The sequence below is a fragment of the Nomascus leucogenys genome, chromosome 2 (assembly GCF_006542625.1).
Source record: "Nomascus leucogenys isolate Asia chromosome 2, Asia_NLE_v1, whole genome shotgun sequence".
Classification (NCBI taxonomy): Eukaryota; Metazoa; Chordata; class Mammalia; order Primates; family Hylobatidae; genus Nomascus; species Nomascus leucogenys.
Window position 1 is genome coordinate 14,220,899 of NC_044382.1, and position 20,661 is coordinate 14,241,559.

The 20,661-nt window shown below is 37.9% G+C and overlaps 1 long non-coding RNA gene across 1 annotated transcript in view; it reads right to left on the bottom strand.

Moving 5' to 3' along the window:
- Positions 1–5,705: 5,705 nt before the first annotated feature.
- Positions 5,706–20,661, bottom strand: part of LOC105739309 — a 65,911-nt gene continuing 50,955 nt past the window's right edge. The window contains exons 3-4 of the long non-coding RNA XR_001115214.1: positions 6,450–6,636; positions 5,706–5,844 (exon numbers count right to left, since the gene is read on the bottom strand). This is a non-coding gene — a long non-coding RNA (uncharacterized LOC105739309). The remainder of the gene's footprint in view (positions 5,845–6,449; positions 6,637–20,661) is intronic.

Here is a 20,661-nt window from a genome sequence, read left to right on the forward strand (position 1 = left end):
CCATTCACAATTGCTTCAAAGAGAATAAAATACCTAGGAATCCAACATACAAGGGATGTGAAGGACCTCTTCAAGGAGAACTACAAACCACTGCTCAACGAAATAAAAGAGGACACAAACAAATGGAAGAACATTCCATGTTCATGGATAGGAAGAATCAATATCTTGAAAATGGCCATACTGCCCAAGGTAATTTATAGATTCAATGCCATCCACATCAAGCTACCAATGACTTTCTTCACAGAATTGGAAAAAACTACTTTAAAGTTCATATGGAACCAAAAAAGAGCCTGCATTGCCAAGTCAATCCTAAGCCAAAAGGCATCATGCTACCTGACTTCAAACTATACTACAAGGCTACAGTAACCAAAACAGCATGGTACTGGTACCAAACCAGAGATATAGACCAATGGAACAGAATAGAGCCCTCAGAAATAATACCACACATCTACAACCATCTGATCTTTGACAAACCTGACAAAAACAAGAAATGGGGAAAGGATTCCCTATTTAATAAATGGTGCTGGGAAAACTGGCTAGCCATATGTAGAAAGCTGAAACTGGATCCCTTCCTTACACCTTATAAGAAAATTAATTCAAGATGGATTAAAGACTTACATGTCACACCTAAAACCATAAAAACCCTAGAAGAAAATCTAGGCAATACCATTCAGGACATAGGCATGGCAAGGACTTCATGACTAAAACACCAAGAGCAATGGCAACAAAAGCCAAAATTGACAAATGGGATCAAATTAAACTAAAGAGCTTCTACACAGCAAAAGAAACTACCATCAGAGTGAACAGGCAACCTACAGAATGGGAGAAAATTTTTACAATCTACCCATCTGACAAAGGGCTAATACCCAGAATCTACAAAGAACTTAAACAAATTTACAAGAAGAGAACAACCCCATCAAAAAGTGGGCAAAGGATATGAACAGACACTTCTCAAAAGAAGACATTTATGCAGCCAACAGACACATGAAAAAATGCTCATCATCACGGGCTATCAGAGAAATGCAAATCAAAACCACAATGAGATACCATCTCACACCAGATAAAATGGCAATCATTAAAAAGTCAGGAAACAACAGGTGCTGGAGAGGATGTGGAGAAATAGGAACACTTTTACACTGTTGGTGGGACTGTAAACAAGTTCGACCACTGTTCAACCGAAGGATTATAAATCATGCTGCTATAAAGACGCATGCACATGTATGTTTATTGCAGCACTATTCACAATAGCAAAGACTTGGAACCAACCCAAATGTCCATCAATGATAGACTGGATTAAGAAAATGTGGCACATATACACCATGGAATACTATGCAGCCATAAAAAAGGATGGGTTCATGCCCTTTGTAGGGACATGGATGAAGCTGGAAACCATCATTCTGAGCAAACTATCACAAGGACAGAAAACCAAACACCACATGTTCTCACTCAAAGGTGGGAATTGAACAATGAGAACACTTGGACACAGGATGGGGAACAACACACACTGGGGCCTGTTGTGGCATGGGGGGATAGGGGAGGGATAGAATTAGGAGATATACCTAATGTAAATGAGAGTTAATGGGTGCACACACCAACATGGCACATGTATCCATATGTAACAAACCTGCATGTTGTGCACATGTACCCTGGAACTTAAAGTATAATAAAAAAAAAAGAATGTATCACCATTGCTAATCAACACATGATTGTATTAGTATCTCCAAACTACTCTTCTAGTGCTATTCAATTATTTCGGTGTTATATTTTTGATCATCTGCTAAATGTATATGAAAGATGCTGCCTCATGAACCTTGGAAATTTCTTGGCCATTTACCATATCAAATTTTTTGCTTTATTTGAAAAGGATAAAATAAATAAATTATCTCTAGAAGAGCATATTACTCCAAGACTTTGACCCTCTTATGTCTGAGAGGTTATTTAAATATTTATTTCACAACAAGAGGAAGAAATTAAAGCATAATCTATTATGTAGTCTTTATATCTCACACTAAATCATGAGAAATTTTGCATTAATGTTTCTTGTAATATATTTATTTGAAAATGGAGAAAACTATTTTAAAATTCATATTGAACCAAAGAAGAGCCCAAATAGCCAAGCCAATTCTAAGCAAAAAGAACAAAATTGGAGGCATCACACTATCCAACTTCAAACTATACTACAGGGCTACAGTAACCAAAACAGCATGGTATTGGTGCAGAGCAGACACTTAGACCAATGGAACAGAATGAAGAACCCAGAAATAAAACTGTTCACGTAACAACTCTCTGATTTTTGGCAAGCCTGACAAAAACAAGCAATGTGAAAAGGATTCCCTATTCAACAAATGGTGCTGGGATAACTGGCTAGCAATATGCAGAAAATTGTAACTGGACCCCTTATTTACACTTTAACTCAAGATGGAGTAAATACTTTAGTGTAAAACCCAAAAACTATAAAAACCCTGGAAGACTACCTAGGGAATACCATTCAGAACATAGACATGGCTAATGCTTACATGACAAAGACACCAAAAGCAATTGTAACAAAAGCAAAAATTGACAAAAGGGATCTAACTACACTAAAGAGCTTCTAAACAGCCAAAGAAACTATCAACAGAAAAAACAGAAAATGTACAGAATGGGAGAAAATTTTTGCAAACTATGCCTGAGACAAAGGTTTAATATCCAACATCTACAAGGAGCTTAAACAAATTTACAAAAGAAAAACACCCCATTAAAAAGTGGGCAAAGGACACGAACAGAAACTTCTCAAAAGAAGACATACATGTGGCCAATAAGCATATGAAAGAAGGTCAACATCACTGAACGTTAGAGATATGCAAATCAAAACCACAGTGAGATACTATCTTACACAAGTCAGAATCGTTATTACTAAAAAGTCAAAAAATAATAGATGGTGAGGTTGTGGAGAAAAAGGAATGCTTTTACACTGTTGGTGGGAATGTAAATTGGTTCAACCATTGTGTAAGATAGTGTGGCTATTCCTCAAAGACCTAAAGTTAGAAATATCATTAAACCCAGCAATCCCATTACTGGGTGTATACTCCAAGGAATATAAATCATTCTATTATAAAGACGCATGCACATGTATATTCATCGCGGCAGTATTCACAATAGGAAAGACTTGGAACCAATCCAAATGTCCATGAAGGATAGACTGGATAAAGAAAATGTGGTACAAATACACCATGGAATACTCTGCGGCCATAAAAAGAATGAGATTGTGTCCTTTGCAGAAACATGGATGGAGCTGCAGGCCATTATTCTTAGCAAACTAGTGCAGGAATAGAAAACAAGATACCACATGTTGTCACTTATAAATGCAAGCTAAATGATGAGAACACATGAACACATGGAGGGGAACAACACCCACTGGGGCCTATTGGAGGATGGAGGTTGGGAGGAGGGAGAGGATCACAAGATATAAATAATAGATACTAGGATAATGCCTGAGTGATAAAATAATTGGTACAACAACCCCCCATGAAACACATGTACTTATGTAACAAACCTTCACATCCTGCACATGTACCCCTGAACTTAAAATAAAAGGAAAAAAGTAATCTGATATTTACCCTAAAGAAAAAAATAATATACAGGAAGAGACCACCTCTCAATGCCCCTAAGAAGAGAGGAAATATGTGAGATAGATAGCATTTTGTTAACTATCTTGGGCATAAAGAGTGTGTCAGGTCATTTTGTTCTGTGTATCTAATGTCCAGATCATGCCCACGTATTGCGGGATCTGGCCAGCAGCCCACAATGCAATGGGGCTCTTTCTTTGTTCCCAGGCATATGGGCAGGTCGAGAAATAATAGACACACACAAGATAGTGAAAGCTGGGTCCAGGGGGGTCACCACCTTCTGGTCCCATAGTGCCGCCAATGCACTGGATATGCCAGCATTTATTAAGTTTAGTGAGGGCAGGGATAGGTTAGTGAGGGATTTAGAGTCATTTGATTATGAAGTGAGATGGTCACATGGGGATGAAGTAATTCTTTAACATAACATCTGTATGCAGAAGTACAGTATACAGAGATAAGAATTTACAATATAGTGTGTGCATCAGTAATTTCTAACAGAGCCTTAAAACAGAAACACAATCTTTCCATAGCAGATATTAATCAGCAGTAACAGTTGCAGCAAAAGCAGGTTACAAGCAATCCATAGAAACAGGATGTGAAGCTACACAATCGGTTAGACCAGAAATTCTCAGAAGGGAGTATGCCTGAACCCTAAAGAAGCCTAGAAGAGCTGTGGCAAGATGAGGGAATTTATAGCCCTATCTTATCCATATGGACAGGTGCCCCTCATGCGTCCATTTATAGGCTCTCCACAAGGGTCGCATTCCATTCCCAGAGCTATGAACATCTGCTTTTCTGGGAATGGAACCTTGGTGATGCGAAAACTCCCTGACTGCACATCCATTCACAGGCTCTCTGCAGGGGGAAGCACATCACGCGCTGTTGGCTCATTCTGGCAGTCTAACCTGGCATTGTCTTTACACAATCCTGCATGCAATTTTGTATTTACAATAATCAGGAGCATTTCATCTTTTATTCTGCAGCGATAGTTTCAGGGGTTCTCCCTGCACCCACAGAGCTTGATTAGTAGGGAAATTTTGTTATGAATGCCTCATCTAATAAGAAAATGGCAGGTGGTGGTAAACCAAAATCAGTAGCATTTGAACTTTCAAGACATTTTCATTAACACAGATGGGGAAAAAATGGATATATGGTGACTGGTGTTCATTAATATCTATAATATTTAAAAATTTTGTTAAAAATACTGATGGATGTCTATCTCTTGAGAGTCTGACTTTTATTCACTCAAACACCTAATAAAAATTTTCATTAATTAATATAGTATTTGGCAAGAAGAAGGGCGTCTCTCCTGAACTTCAGCCAATAATATTCATAAAAGAAAAATATTATAGCCATCTTACATTAGTGTTAGATCTGATGAGTCTGCAAATTGGTTAAAATATTCATATTAAATTCACAGCAAAAGAAATATTGTTGTTTTACTCTTTATGTTTTAACTGAAGGTTGAAATGATGGCTCCCTAAGTTGTTCATGAATCATCTTTACAGACATGTAGAAGAATATACATATTCAAGTCTTTATTAAATAAGCTTATCACTTCTATCTCCAATTTGAAAATTATTACCATGGAGCTAAAAATTATATTGCATCATATTGTCCTAAATTTTTTTCAATCACTTATTCAAAAGTTTATAATATAAGCATATTCAGGAAGTGAAATGTCATAAAAGATGTTTTGAAAACATTGTTGCTTAAGGCAAACTTTCTGGAGTGATGAATTTTATTACAATAAATACTAACTAAGGGATGCATTTTTTTTATAATTGACCAATTCAAATTCTTTTACAGTCATCATTCATAAACTCGTGAGTTTGGAATAATCTGGCCAATTGTGATTATGTGATAGATGACATAAAAGTTACTTCTGGTTATTTGGTTAGATCATAATTTAGCAATTATATGAATCACTAAATAGATGCGATTTAAACTGTTGAAAAATTTTAACAAAAATACCTCTGGATTAAACATATACATCATGTCACCCTCTGGCTCAACTATGTTCATATGTGTTTCAAAGATATGAGGTTGATGTCCTTTAAATATTCATTAATTGGCTATAAAAGACTATTCCTTATCCAATTTGATGTAGTCGCACTCTTTTATGTTAGCTTCAGATTTTTCCCTTTTGACATTCATTCATAATGTGCTTCAACTTTTGCTTTTGAGTCAGCAACCTTGTTGTTGAATAAGGTGTTTTACATCTTAGTTTACTGTGCTCCTGCATAATAGAAATCCATATAAAATATCAAAAACAAACATTTGTATTTTACATTCTTTGTAAGTAAACAAACAGTTTATACCACTTAAAGAACATGCTTTTTCTGAAGTAATGTTATCAACTTTAATTTCATTTCTTTTTAAGTGTCTCAGTAATTTGTTTCTCAAAAATCATTTAAGGCCGGGCAAGGTGGCTCATGCCTGTAATCCCAGCACTTTGGGAGGGCGAGGTGGGTGGATTAGCTGAGGTCAGGAGTTCAAGACCAGCCTGGCCAACATGGTGAAAACCCAACTCTACTAAAAATACAAAAATTAGCTGGGCGTGGTCGTGTGCACCTGTAATCCCAGCTACTCAGGAGGCTGAGGCAGGAGAATGGCTTGATCCTGGGAGGCAGAGGTTGCAGTGAGCCGAGATCACACCACTGCACTCCAGCCTGGGCGACAGAGTGAGACTCCGTCTAAAATAAATAAATAAATAAATAAATAAATAAATAAATAAATAATGTAAACTCCTCACTAAGCTGCAAAATTCTCAAAGGAGGCTCTATAACTGATGCCCCACTAGCCCAGGCTAACATACATTATGCATTTTTTTTTTTAGTATACCTTGGTATAGCTGCAATCTACTTCTCCGCTATGCATGGGTATCACTTTCTCTAATCTTCATTACCATTTGGGTGGAGGATATCTGAATTCAGTGGTTTCTCTACTTGTAGGATGGAGTATTTGAGAGCACTGATGCTGAATTAAGTTTGGCGACACATAGTGAGGCATGGTGGAGAAAGGAACAAATCTTAAAGACCAGAAACAGAAACTGATAAGGTGACTGAGCTTTAGGTATTAACCATGTAAACTATAATTTATAAGGTATAGAGAAAGACACTTACACATACATACATGGAGATGAAAGAAATTCTGTAAAAGTATTTTATCTTATTTTATTGAGACAGGGTCTTGCTATGTTTCCCAGGCTGATCTCGAACTCCTGGGCTCAAGGGATCCTCCTGCCTCAGCCTCCCAAAGTGCTGGGATTACAGGCATGAGCCACTGTGCCCAGCCCTGTAAAAATATCTTATAATTTGTTTCTCTATCTTCACATCTCTAATTTTAAAAACATTTTTCTTTTACATTTCTATGTGAGAGGAGACATTTTACTAGCGTTTATACCTCTAGTTTCATAATTTTAAATTCACCATCAATTCCACAAATCTTGATGTACATAATCTTTAGTTATGATAAGATTTGGGTTCATAGGAAAAACACATTTGCAAAAAAATGAGTAAAAGCTATTTGAATAATTTTTTGACATATGACAAAATGTTAGAAATTAAATACTATGTTAGAAATAATTAACAGAAAGAATCTAATGAGAAAAAAATTGGATATAACTCTGTATCTAATTATTTTTAATATCAGTAAGTAGTTAAAACAAAAACAAAACACCATGAACTCTGGTCTCAGATAAAATTAGGCTAGTATTTTGCTTTTCTATCCCCTAGTTTCATGGCCTTTCACAGGCAACTTTTTAATGCTCTGATTAAACGCAAGTATAATGAACCTACCTCAGAATGTCATGAAATAATACATGAAAAAGGAAGCACCTTACTTCATGTACAGGTGTAATTTCAATAAATGTTAGCTATAACTATAATGGGTATTATGGACTTGGGAAATGATTTACAAATATTTAGAACTGAATTAAATTTCTTTATACTCAAGCATTTTGAAATATGTACTATAACAAAAATTAAAGATTCTCCCTTCTTCCTCACACAATCTTTCTCTACAGAATTTCTTATTTAGAGATGTGCTGCAATTATTTAGGAGTCAAATTCATCCTGCTTATTCTGCTAATTGAAATGCTGTATTTGATTATTATCTCCAGATATGAACCATAGTCAATGTGTAAGAACAAACGTTAGTTGATTGTTGATTGGCTACATTTCAAATGTGGTCCCAAATGGGAAGACTGCCTTTCATGCTTTGAAGTGCACATTTTCATATGCATAACGCACTTATCACAGAGAAGTTAAAACAGACCAGGAAATAGCCCTGACTCTGAGCCACCAGCAATTTAATATTGACATCCCATGACAATAAGCTTTGGTGAATTAACAATGCAGTACAAAACCTCTACAACACCTGTCCAGCCCAGTGATGGCTTTTAAGAAATTTCCCCTCTTCTCATTTACATTCACAGGTTTGGACTACATAAGCTCACCTACCTGGCCAAAACCAATTACGTGCAACAGATACTTAACCCACACTGGAGTAACCAAGTTTCCTTTTCAGATATTTTTGAGTTAGGTCATTGGGGTTTAATTCAGTTGGCTGATGGCGCTAAAAGCAGTAAAATTCCTGTGCTGAACAAGCAATCAAGCTCATTAGGGAAAAACAAAAATAAGAAACAAAGCAAAACCAAACCCAACAGAAAACAAAAAAGAGAAACCCACTCTATGGTGATATAACAATAAAAAGTAGAGACAGCAAACACCGGAGATTTGGAGGATGCTATAGGGTTACTAATGACTTTCCATTTGCTGGTCTCAATCCTTCTCAATCTAAACCATGCTTTTTTAATTTAGGTAGTGGGAAACATTCCTGTATCTATGAAACAAATGAGTTTTATTAACATAAAGCAACTGGCTATGTTAAACCCATTCTATGCCATAATTCTCAGGAAATTCTTCTAGAGTTCCAGGGCTTTTACAATAGTATATTTTTCTACTCATATAAATGAATTTCATGAAGGAAAAGAATATGTGGGTTTGAGGATTACCCATGGAACCACCATCTATGAAGCATGTTTTCAATAGCTTCCTTAAACTTTGTTTTAATCATAAAACTTTCAGTGGGTTTCCTACTTTTAAGTCAGTTTTAACTATGAGCTCTTTCAAAGTAAGATATATTAGAGAGGCATACTATTGATCTTACCAGGAATAGATGAATTTTTAAAATGAGACAGCTATGTGAGTCATAAAATACATGTTAAATAATCGATGGAGTTTATAAACTTTTACTTTCTAAGAAATAAGCCATTTAATTAAGAAATCTGCAACTGAGACATTTTCCTGAAAACCAGACTACAATTTCTTCTTTGACTTATATCTAAGAAAAAAGCAACTTTTTCATGACTTAATGCTTTATTTATCAAGATGAAACTGGAATCAAAATGTTTTCTCACTGCTTGAAATAACTTTTGTTATTTTTTATTGTTGTTAATTAATTATGGTCATATAACAAGGACCCCTCAGTCTATTTCATGTTGCCCATGCCAAGTGGTTCACATTACATGTTAAGAACATATATTTTGTCCTTTATCACCCACATTACTTTATAGTATAAAACATTTTAATTTTTTATTTGCTATGAAGAAAAATGAATAAATCCATTACAATCCAGGCAAAATTAGTTTATCAACATGTAAACACTATATCCAATTTCCTAGATATTTCTCTAGCATTGCCTTATTTGGAAAGGTTCTCATGGATGAGCCTATTTTGGAAATTAAGACAATTTGAAGTCAGGCTTGAGTAAGATTACTTTGACCTTGTGATATTGGGCCTTAGATTTCTCTAATTTGAATGTGATGCATTTAACAAAATAGTCACATTTTTCTAGCTCTTCTAATTTAGTGTCTCTAATTTTCTATTAATTATGCATGGGTTTATTTATTAGAGGAAAATATGTAAATGCTGAGTGGACCATTTACCTGAATCCTTAGTACCTAAAACCTTTTAGCAAATAATGACATTGCCTTGTACATCCAAAATAGCAATTTTTCTTTCCAACCATTTTTACACCAATTATATTCTTTTTTTTTTTTTTTTTTTTTTTTTTTTTGAGATGGCGTCTCACTGTGTTGCCCAGGCTGGAGTGCAGTGGCACAATTTTAGCTTACTGCAACCTCCATGTCCTGGGTTCAAGTGAGTCTCCTGCCTCAGCCTCCCAAGTAGCTCAGATTACAGTCACCTACCACCATGTCCAGCTAATTTTTGTATTTTTTAAAAGAGATGGGGTTTCACCATATTGGCCGGGCTGGTCTTGAAGTCCTGACCTCAAGGATCTGCCCGCCTTGGCCTCCCAAAGTGCTGGGATTTACAGGCGTGACCCACTGTGCCTGGCCTTATTTGTATATTCTTAAGAGAGAGGTGGGTCACGGGAATATTACCTCTGTTTCATTATAAAGAATACCAGTCTCTGGTGAGATTAAATGATATTTGAAGGTCACACACCTAGCTACAAAAGAGCTGTATATATTTCAGTCCCTCAGCTGATAACCTCACTAACTCCACAGAATCAATGTAAATTTAGTAGGACATCCCTAGCCTGGCAAGTGAGGTATTAGAAGAACATTTCAGTCTTTCTCAAAAAAACATAATAATTCCACCCATTTTTCTCCATCCTTAATCTCACCTTGACTCACGCTTCTTATATTTTGATGGTTCCAAGTTTGTCTTTCCTTCTTCCATTCTTTTACTCTTCCAGTGTATTGACCATAATGACTTTCTTTATATGTAACTCTCATGCCAAACCCACCTTAATAATAAGAGCTAAGTGACTTTCCCACAGTTACACAACTAGTCAATTGTATAGCCTGGAGCAAAGCCATCCTTTATGACTATCAGATTCCTGAATAAAATCATGAATTGTCCAAGGGTGGAGATTATCATGCATCTCTGCAATATTAAATCTCAGCACTTTGGGAGGCCGAGGCAGATGGATCACCTGAGGTCAGGAATTTGAGACCAGCTTGGCCAACATGACGAAACCCCATCTCTACTAAAAATACAAAAATTAGCCGGGCTTGGTGGCACGTGCCTGTGATCCCAGCTACTCGGGAGGCTGAGGCAGAATCGCCTGAACCCGCAAGGCGGAGGTTGCAGTGAGTGGAGATTGCGCCATTGCACTCCAGCCTGGGCGAAAAAGCGAGACATTGTTTAAAAAAAAAAGAATAGGAGCACCATAATTATATCAAGGTCAATATGGATTAGCTAAGATATTAGCATTAATACCTTGCCCCAGTGAAATTGTGGTTGTGGTTGTCAGGGACGAGCAAATAATCAAATATCAAACACTAAGCGCAGATGGCATGTTCAGTTAAATATTTTTTAAATGATCTAACACTAAGTAAGGGCTATGTATTGAGTTACTTTCAGAGCTGCAGTTTTTTACTTGTGGTCAGAGAGGGGTAGCTTCCTAATACACTATTTATATTGTTTCCTGGTATATTTAGGTAAACTTCTTTAAGCAGAGACATTTTGAATATAAAGAAGTAAGAGCAGGCTTTTAGCTTTAACCTTAATTGATGCTCTAAGGCCAAATAAGCCCTTCAGCAATAAGTGTCCTCAGCTAGATAAACCGCTGTGTCATAGAAGGCCCCCAAACTGTACTCCTTCTGATCTCCCTCCATACCAGCCAGCTGCTGCCTGGCAGTTCAAGAAGACACTGCTTAAAAGGACTTGCAAGTTTGACAAAAAAAGTTGGAGAAATTGATTGGTATTTAGAGTTTAGTGGTCTCCTATGGGTATTCCTGGGTTTCTGTGACTGATTTTGATGAAGTGCTTTTATTTGTCTCTCTACCCAGAGACTGCAGATGAATTTGCAATAGAGCAGCATGCCTCCTGTTTAGCTTTGTCAGGCACCATTTAGACATGTTATAATTTATTTTCCAGGAAAAATATTTCTCATGAGGGCTTCTGGCTAACACAGTTATAAAGCAGCTGGCTACTGTTCAGCCTGCTGTCTGTTGGCAGCTGGGCTTCCCTGTACAGGCTGAAAAGAAACACAACTAGAAAGAAAAGTTGTGGAAGAGGGGGGCACAGTTCAAAACTCCTACCTATGCAGGCCCAGATCGTTTCTTCCTGGATGCTTTCGGTAGTTAACAACTTTGCAAACATCCTACCAAATCTGACAGGGAGTGCTGTTATTTCTTTTGTGTGCTTGTGGTTGTACGGTTGTGCTGAGGAGATCATCTTAAACAGACACTGGCTTGTTCTAGTTATTGTGCAGACTCAAAACTGCCCTTAAAAATTCATTGAATCACCCAGCTAATTTTTTTCTAACATAGAACACTCTAGCTAGAGCTTCAGATAATTACTTTGCTCATTTTAAAGGAACATGTTTTAAAAATTATTTAACACTGAATTCACGTACTTTGTGGGGAGATGTTCTATTACGAGCAGTGCAGAGGAATTGAAATTAACTGACATCAGTGTTCCTTGTTATATATTCATTCTAGGGCACATGTTGACAGAATGGAATAGCAAGCAAAATTGCCAAAGAATTTAACTTTTTTTTTTTTGAGTAGTTACACACCATGTGTCATCAAGTCTCAGACATTATTAATTATAACAGAATATTTTAATGAACTACTAGAAAATGTTTTAAAATCTGCCAAATAACCAAAAGCATATACTTTTTGTCACTTCAAATTTATTTTTAATTGAAAGAGCTCTTTTAGACTTAGATATTTATCCTAACATTCTTGCACATAAAAAGGAAAGATTAAGGTAAATAATTGTGTTAAGATATTCTTAAAACTTCTTCATCCTTTGTCCAGTTGTTCTGAATCATTCCGCAATTCTGAGACATCAATGCCTGAGTTTTTTTCCACAGAAAATGCTGTGCCACTGAATTGACACATACTGAAATATTTTGTAAAAACACAGCAGTATTGCCTCCAGGAAATTTTTCTCAAACTTGCTGACACCCATTATGCAAAATTTGATGCTTCTGTTTTCTTACTTGTATCTGAAGGTGTCAATAAAAAATCATCACATAACAACTAGGTATCATATTCTTTCCTCATATGATTCTCAAACTGTTGATTGACTTAAACATCAACAATTGATGGTCTACAATTGTCCAGTCAGGCCTCCAGGAACAACAAACCAAGTTCCTGAAGCCATGGGCACTGAAAATTATGTTCTGATTTTAAGATGTCATCAATCGTAAGATATATCTGGATTTTCAAGATGTTAAAATGTGAAAATATGCATCTTAAATTTCAATATATATAAAGGGTGAATAGGTTAAATATGCATATGGACAAGTCCATTGTGTGCCACAAGTGTAGAAGAATTTCAGAGGAAGTAGCCTACACGACTTTTGAGTTGAATAATGTTGTGATCAGAATCAGACAGAAACTTGAAAATGTGGATAATCTAACCATCTAGGAAGTGAGGCCTGGGTAATTTAACAAGCAGTCCAGGGGACTGTGATGCACAGATAATTGGAGGAAACACTTTGTAGAAAGCCTGGGAACCACTGGCTGTGTGTTGCTGGCTGTCACACACTTTACATGGGAAGAGCATACCTCCAGGTCTGCCCAGGACAGTTAGAGTTTATGCCTCTTTTCCTACCTTCTTGTTATTACTGTACCGGTTCACTCTTAAAAGTGTCCAGTCTTGGAGAATTTTATAAGGTCATTCTAATTTTATGTGAGGTGTAAAAGATGTACAATCATAACATTTATGTGGCCTTGCTGCTAACATGCAAACAGACCCTGTTTTTAAAATGGCTACTGAAAACCTACTGGGGATTTCACTCTCAGGCCACTCAACGAGAATCCAGTGTGCTGAGAATTTATCTTTAAGAAAGAAAAGACAAAATTAACGAGAAATATTTTGTGCTTTGAAAAGTCTATCAGACCCAAACAAACTCTTTAAGTAAGAAAAGACAAAATTAACGAGAAATATTTCGTGCTTTGAAAAGTCTATCAGACCCAAACAAACTCTTAATAAGGAGAAAATCACTAACAATGCTAACTCTAGGATCACATTTGCTGAATGTGTGGGGTTTTTCACTATGCACTTTTCACCATTCTCATATGTATTGTTCAGAGGCTAAAATCACTCCACCCGCAGTAGCAAGCTTTTCACGGGTTGTTTCTGTTATTACATGATGGCCAGTTTGGGGAGTTTTTTAGATGATATAGGTTGAGGTGTTTCCTTTTACCTGGTATTCATAACGGAATTCTCCAGCTGATTCTCTTCCCCGATCTCAGTTTAACTTAAAATGGAACAAGAACAAACTTTTACCTCAAAGACAGCATCAATCCATGTCATGGAAATAAGGAATGTTTAGTATAAGCACTGTCTGTACAGGGAAGAAGTGAGTTCTTTCCAACTCAGTCAAAAGAGCTAAAGAGATGTAAGTTTCAGAATATCTGTGAGTCAGTTCAGGAGAAATGCCCTGGAGAATTATGAAATTTCTCTACTGGTAAATTTGGTGATGCGAAAGATTTTGTCAACAAATTGTGATTTGATAGTAGCATAGTATTTGAACTCTATTTGTCTAATTAGACCATGATTTAGGAAATAGTTGAAACCAGTCTCTGTTTCATTGAGGTTTACAATTGTGTTGACCATATAAATCATTTGGCAACCCAAATGATCTGCATTAGAAAATGAAAAATCAAATATTTAAGGGGCTCTTCTTCCTTGTCTACCACTTTGGCTAACCTACGACCAGCGGGTGAATAATTGAATAAATAGGCCAGGGGTGGTGCCTCACGCCTATAATCCCAGCACTTTGGGAGGCTGAGGTGGGTGGATCATGAGGTCAAGAGATCGAGACCATCCTGGCCAACGTGGTGAAACCCCATCTCTACTAAAAATACAAAAATTAGCTGGGCATGGTGGCTCATGCTTGTAGTCCCAGCTACTCAGGAGTCTAAGGCAAGAGAATTGCTTGAACCTAGGAGGCAGAGGTTGCAGTGAGCCGAGATTCCACCACTGCACACCAGCCTGGCAACAGAGCAAGACAGAGCAAGACTCCATCTCAAAAAAAAAAAAGAGTAAATAGATTTTGGATTAATACGAGGATGGAATTAGTAGCAGTTAGAGCTTTCAAATTTGTTAGAATAATTCTTTTCTTTGGAGGTGAATTCCCCATCTCTGGATGCAGTTTGGTCCAGAACAGAACCCTTAAATGTGGGATGTGTGTACATCGGGCAATGCGCAAATGTGTGGTGAGCACAAAGAAAATATAAAAGAATATAATCCCAAAAATAAGGAAAAAGGCTTTACTGATATTGAAGATATGGAATGACTCTGGTCCCTCATAGGGTCCACATGGCAGACCATTATGTGAGATGTGCTATGAAGTGACCCTGAAGGAAGTGTGGGAGTTTCACAGGACAGAGAGGTCAAGTGACACCTTCATTTTTTCCCCTCATTTTTAGCGTATGGAAACATAGAAGTTCATGTGAACTATGCTAGGTGGATTTATATATATAACGGTCTAAAGTTTAAAGAAACCAACCTCCCTAAACTGATGATGTGGTTTACAAAATATTATTATATATATCCTTAAACTCAAGATAAAATTAATTATGAAAGCCCAGTTGGAAAACAAGAGAATGGTCAATCTGACACTTTGTCTGTTCTTCTTTAAGTATAAAAGTGTTATTAACCACAATACTAGGTTAAATACCATCTTTTCAGATTTAATAAGAATTGGTGAAAGGGATCATTTGAAATACAGATGAAATTTCCTTTAGGTGTTTATTTTGCCTTGAGATATGAGTAATAATACTAAAATAAAGCCATCACAATTAGCAAGGGTTTTTTTTTTTTTTTTTTTTTTTTTTTTAAAGACGGAGTCTCGCTCTGTCACCCAGGTGGAGTGCAGTGGCACGATCTCAGCTCACTGCAAGCTCCCGGGTTCATGCCATTCTCCTGCCTAAGCCTCCCAAGTATCTGGGACTACAGGCACCCGCCACCATGCCTGGCTAATTTTTTGTATTTTTAGTAGAAACAGGGTTTCACCATGTTAGCCAGGATGGCCTGAATCTCCTGATCTCGTGATCCGCCCGCCTCGGCCTCCTAAAGTGCTGTCACTCAGGCCGGAGTGCAATGGCACAATCTCGGCTCATTGCAATCTCTGCCTGCCAGGTTCAAGCAATTCTCCTGCCGCAGCCTCCCAAGTAGCTGAGACTACAGGTGTGCACCACCATGCCCAGCTAATTTTTTTTATATATATTTTTAGTAGAGATGGGATTTCACCATGCTGGCCAGGCTGGTCTTGAACTCCTGACCTCGTGATTCACCCACGTTGGCCTCCCAAAGTGCTGGGATTACAGGTGTGAGCCACCGCACCCAGCCAGCAAGGTATTTTTAACAATCATTCAGATACTTTCTTGAAGTCTTTTACTTGTGAAAGACAAAAATACTTCCTTCTGAGAGAACATTAATTATTTCTGTCATAGTAAAAATGACTGAGATAATGTGAGGCAAATGATTTGGTGACAAACTAAAAATGTTTTATGATTATTATTATTTTTTTAGACGGAGTCTTGCTCTGTCACCCAGGCTGGAGTGCAGTGGTGCAATCTCGGCTCACTGCAACCTCTGCCTCCAGGGTCAAGCGATCCTCCTGCCTCAGCCTCCTGAGTAGCTGGGATTACAGGTGCCCACCACCACGCCCAGCTCATTTTTGTATTTTTAGTTTAGGTGGGGTTTCGCCATGTTAGCCAGGCTGGTCTCGAACTCCTGACCTCAGGTGATCCGCCCGCCTCAGCCTCCCAAAGTGCTGGGATTACAGGCTTGAGCTACTGCGCCTGGCCTAAAATGCATTATTTTGTTTGTAAATAGTGCTGTCAGGCACAGAGAAAGTAATGCTGAAATTTTGAAGAAATATGTGTTGGAGTAAATTAAGCCATTTTTGTTACACTATTGAATAAATAAAATACAGATTTTTTTCCAACCTTTCTTAGCTTAAATATGAATTTTCTGGATAGCATTTCAATAATGGATGTAAGAAGAACAACTGAAGGAGCTACTAAAGAAAAAACATATCCAAAAAAGGAAGCTAACAACAAAAGCTCTTAACCTAGTATGTGAAGGAAGAAAAATAAGAGCTGTGTGTGGGAGAATAAAACTGCAAGGATAGTAACTGATGAAGCAGGTTATCTAATTAGAATGGGGGGGGGGGGAGAGAGAGAGAGATTGTAGAATAAGGCTGAAGAGCTATTGCTACACATAGAATGTATTCGATGAATCATCAGGAAAGCTCTCATAGCAAATAAGTTAAAACAGAATTATAATAGGTAACACATTAGTGAATATGTAAGTAAATATATCAGAATATTAAGTGCAGTCTCAAACGTTTTTAAGCCTAGACTCAAAAAGCTGAAAAAGTAGATTCCAGATCAGATATGTTTGTAGACTAGGCCAAGAGATAGTGAAACCTGACTAGTAACCATTGGCTCATTACCCAGGTGAGGAATATATGACGGGGAGTTGGGAAATCCACTTAGTGATATTATAGAGAGGATTTCTTTAAGGATAGAAATATTGAAAGACTGGTGTCTTCCCTGCCTTCCTTCGTGTTCTCCAATCAACGAGAAGGATTTCAAAGAAACACACTCGATGGTTTCTAGGCATCTCTTTTAAGAAAGTTTAAAAGGGCCAGGCGCAGTGGCTTACGCCTGTAATCCCAGCACTTTGGGAGGCTGAGGCGGGCAGATCACGAGGTCAGGAGATTGAAAATATCCTGGCTAACACAATGAAACCCCGTCTCTACTAAAAATACAAAAAATCAAAAAATTAGCCGGGCGTGGTGGCGGGTGCCTGTAGTCCCAGCTACTTGGGAGGCTGAGGCAGGAGAATGGCGTGAACCCAGGAGGCGGAGCTTGCAGTGAGCCGAGATCCGGCCACTGCACTGCAGCCTGGGTGACAGAGCGAGACTCCGACTCAAAAAAAGAAAAGAAAGTTTAAGAAACATAGAAGCTGAAGGCAAAAAAATTCTATAAAGGTGAAGCTGGCAAGAGTGGCCTTTGATAGCAGAGTGAAGAGAGCGTCCCGGATTAGGAATGAATCACATTCCCACCATGACAGCCCAGATGTGAGTTTTTCCTTCCCTCTGGCTTTTGCTTGGGGAGCTTTGAGTTAGACTTTATCCACATGGGCTTCATGTAAGGTGAAGAAGACAGGACAGCAGACACTGAGGAAAGTTTAAATAGACAGCCCGAGAGAGCACTGCCTGTATCAGCAAACTGCATTCACAGAGCACTAGCGGGAGGAAGCTCCGGGAAACCTGCAAAAGTGCTCAAAAGACAAAAGAACAGTAATGTAGAATTACAGTTCAGGTACAGTGCGGTGGCTCACGCCTGTAATCCCAGGACTTTGGGAGGCCGAGGCAGGCGGATCACCTGAGGTCAGGAGTTCAAGACCAGCCTGACCAACATGGAGAAACCCAGTCTCTACTAAACATACAAAAAAAAAAAAAAAATTAGCCAAGTGTGGTGGTACATGCCTGTAATCCCAGCTACTTGGGAGGCTGAGGCAGGAGAATCGCTTGAACCCAGGAGGTGGAGGGTGTGGTGAGCCGAGATCACGCCATTGCACTCCACCCTGGGCAACAAGAGCGAAACTCCATGTCAAAAAAAAAAAAAAAGAAAAACAAAAAGAAAAAAGAGAATTACAGTTCACCCAGAGAGCACTAATAAAAGCTACAACTCTCTTATTCAAGAGCTTCTTCACTTGAATTTCCCCTTGCTCTTCTGCCCATTCCTGGAGCACCAAAAGGCAGCACGGTGAGTAGGCTAAGATGGGAAGAGGAAGTTGGGGAAAGGGTAGAAAAGGTAATTGTGTACCTCCCTCTCCTTGCCTCCCCCAGGTCCTCATTCTCATTCCTATTCTCACAGCAAACTCACCCCGATTTCGGTTGGGTCCAACCTAGTGTGGAGAAGGTTTAAATTGGATGAGATATTAACACCATGAAATAATGATATGAACTGGGCATTTTTAATGAGACTATTTGTGAACACCTTGAAAATTACTGAGAAAGCTTGGACATTTTGGGTCAGAGCAGGTAACAGGAAAGAAGAAAGCAGCTTTTGTTTGTATCCTATTAAGCATTCTTCTGCTTGCTCTATTTTATTTTTACCATTAATTTTTATTTAAAATCCAGAGAAGTTTGAAGGCCATTGGTCTAGGATCAACATTTTTGCACAGAGAATCATTATACTCATAGAAATATATTTTCTTTAAGATCAATTTTATCACTCCAAACCCAGCCCTAATAATAAACACAAAGCAGCCGAAAGGAAAGGTGTTCTCTACCTCAGTTTCAGATCCAACAACTAGAGGATCACCTGGTTTAATATCTAGGACATAGGTGTCCCAACTTCCTCTCCTATTTCTTTCTTTCATTTCATTTCCTTTTTTTTTTTTTTTTTTTTTGCAGGGGTACATCTCCCAGCTTCATCACTCTGCTTATTTCTAAAACAGATAGTAAGAGTATGTACATTTTAAAGACGTGAGCTTTCAATCTGTAATCAATATAAATCATTGATACATTATTTTGAACAAGTCATTACTTAAGAGTGTTAGCTATTACCTTCTCAACCACTATGAAATGCACTATTACTCCAAAATGAAATTATTACATGCATCTTTAAGAATAAGGATACTTGATTTTGCAGGCAAATATATTTTTCTCTTCACCTCTAGAAGGATATTGGGGAAAAATTAATCCGAAAATAGAAACTAAAGTCCAAAGGAAATCCTTACATTCATTCCCATGACTTTCACATGAAAAAAGTATGTGGTTTATGAGGGTATGTTTTACTACAACTTTGTATATATTCAGTGACCTTAGTGAAACATGTGAAAGTTTTTAAATGTGTCCACAAATTTAATGATATTGATCCCATTGAGGGTGAGGTCTTTGTCTCTTCCCCTTGAGTCTAAATTGGCTTGTCTGCTTCAATCAATATTAAACAGTGAGAGCGACACCATGTGACTTCCAAAGCCAGGTGATAAAAGTCCATGCAGGTTTTGTTTTGTTTATGGGAACACTGGTCTTGTTGTAAGTAAGAAGTTCGACTACCTGAAGGTAGCTGTGTTGAGAGAAGCCCAAGTTACATAGAGAGGCCTCATGAAGGTAGCCAAGAGTCTCAGCTGTGTCCAGCCTTCCCATCCTTCCATTCCAGGTCTCAGACATATGGCACCAAGGACCTGTTTCGTGAAAGACAATTTTTCCATGGACCAGGTTGTGGGGGGATGGTTTCAGGATGATTGAAGCACATACATTTATTGTGTACTTTATTTCTATTATTATTACATTGTAATATATAATGAAATAATTATACAACTCACCGTAATGCAGAATCAGTGGGAGCCCTGAGTTTGTTTTCCAGCAACTGGATGATCCCATCTGAGGGTGATGGGAGACAGTGACAGATTATCAAGCATTAGATTCTTACAAGGAGTATGCAGCCCAGATCCCTTGCACACACAGTTCACAATAGGGTTCCCCTCCTGTGAGAATCTAATGCCGCCACCGATCTGACAGGAGGCGGAGATCAGGCGGTAATAAAGTGATGGAGAGCAGCCAGTACCAGTCTGTGGCCCAGAGGTTGGTGACCGTGTCTCCAAATAATTCCAGTCCCCAGATATTTGACTCTCCTCAGCTGAGGTTCCAGCCATCATGGAGAGAGGCCGTTCTTGGTGTATTCTGTTCAAACTCCTGACTCACATAAACCATAAGTATAATAAAATGCTTGTTTTAAAACACTAAATTTCAGGGTAGCTTGTTGCACTGCAATAGACACTTGGAATAAATATAGTCCTCAAATGAACTTGATAACTGAATACTATTCAGTGACACACATACCCTGATCACTTAAATATTACTGTACAGTGCCTATAAAGCTCTGTTTCATATATTGCCTATCCTGAACTTTTGACTCAGGATTCCTTCTCAATATCTCTTCATTCCTCAAAAATTGCTAGTCGGTGCCTCTTCATCAGATACAAAATTAGGTCAAAAATCTTCAGCTTATTATTCAGGGCTTATATACATGTTA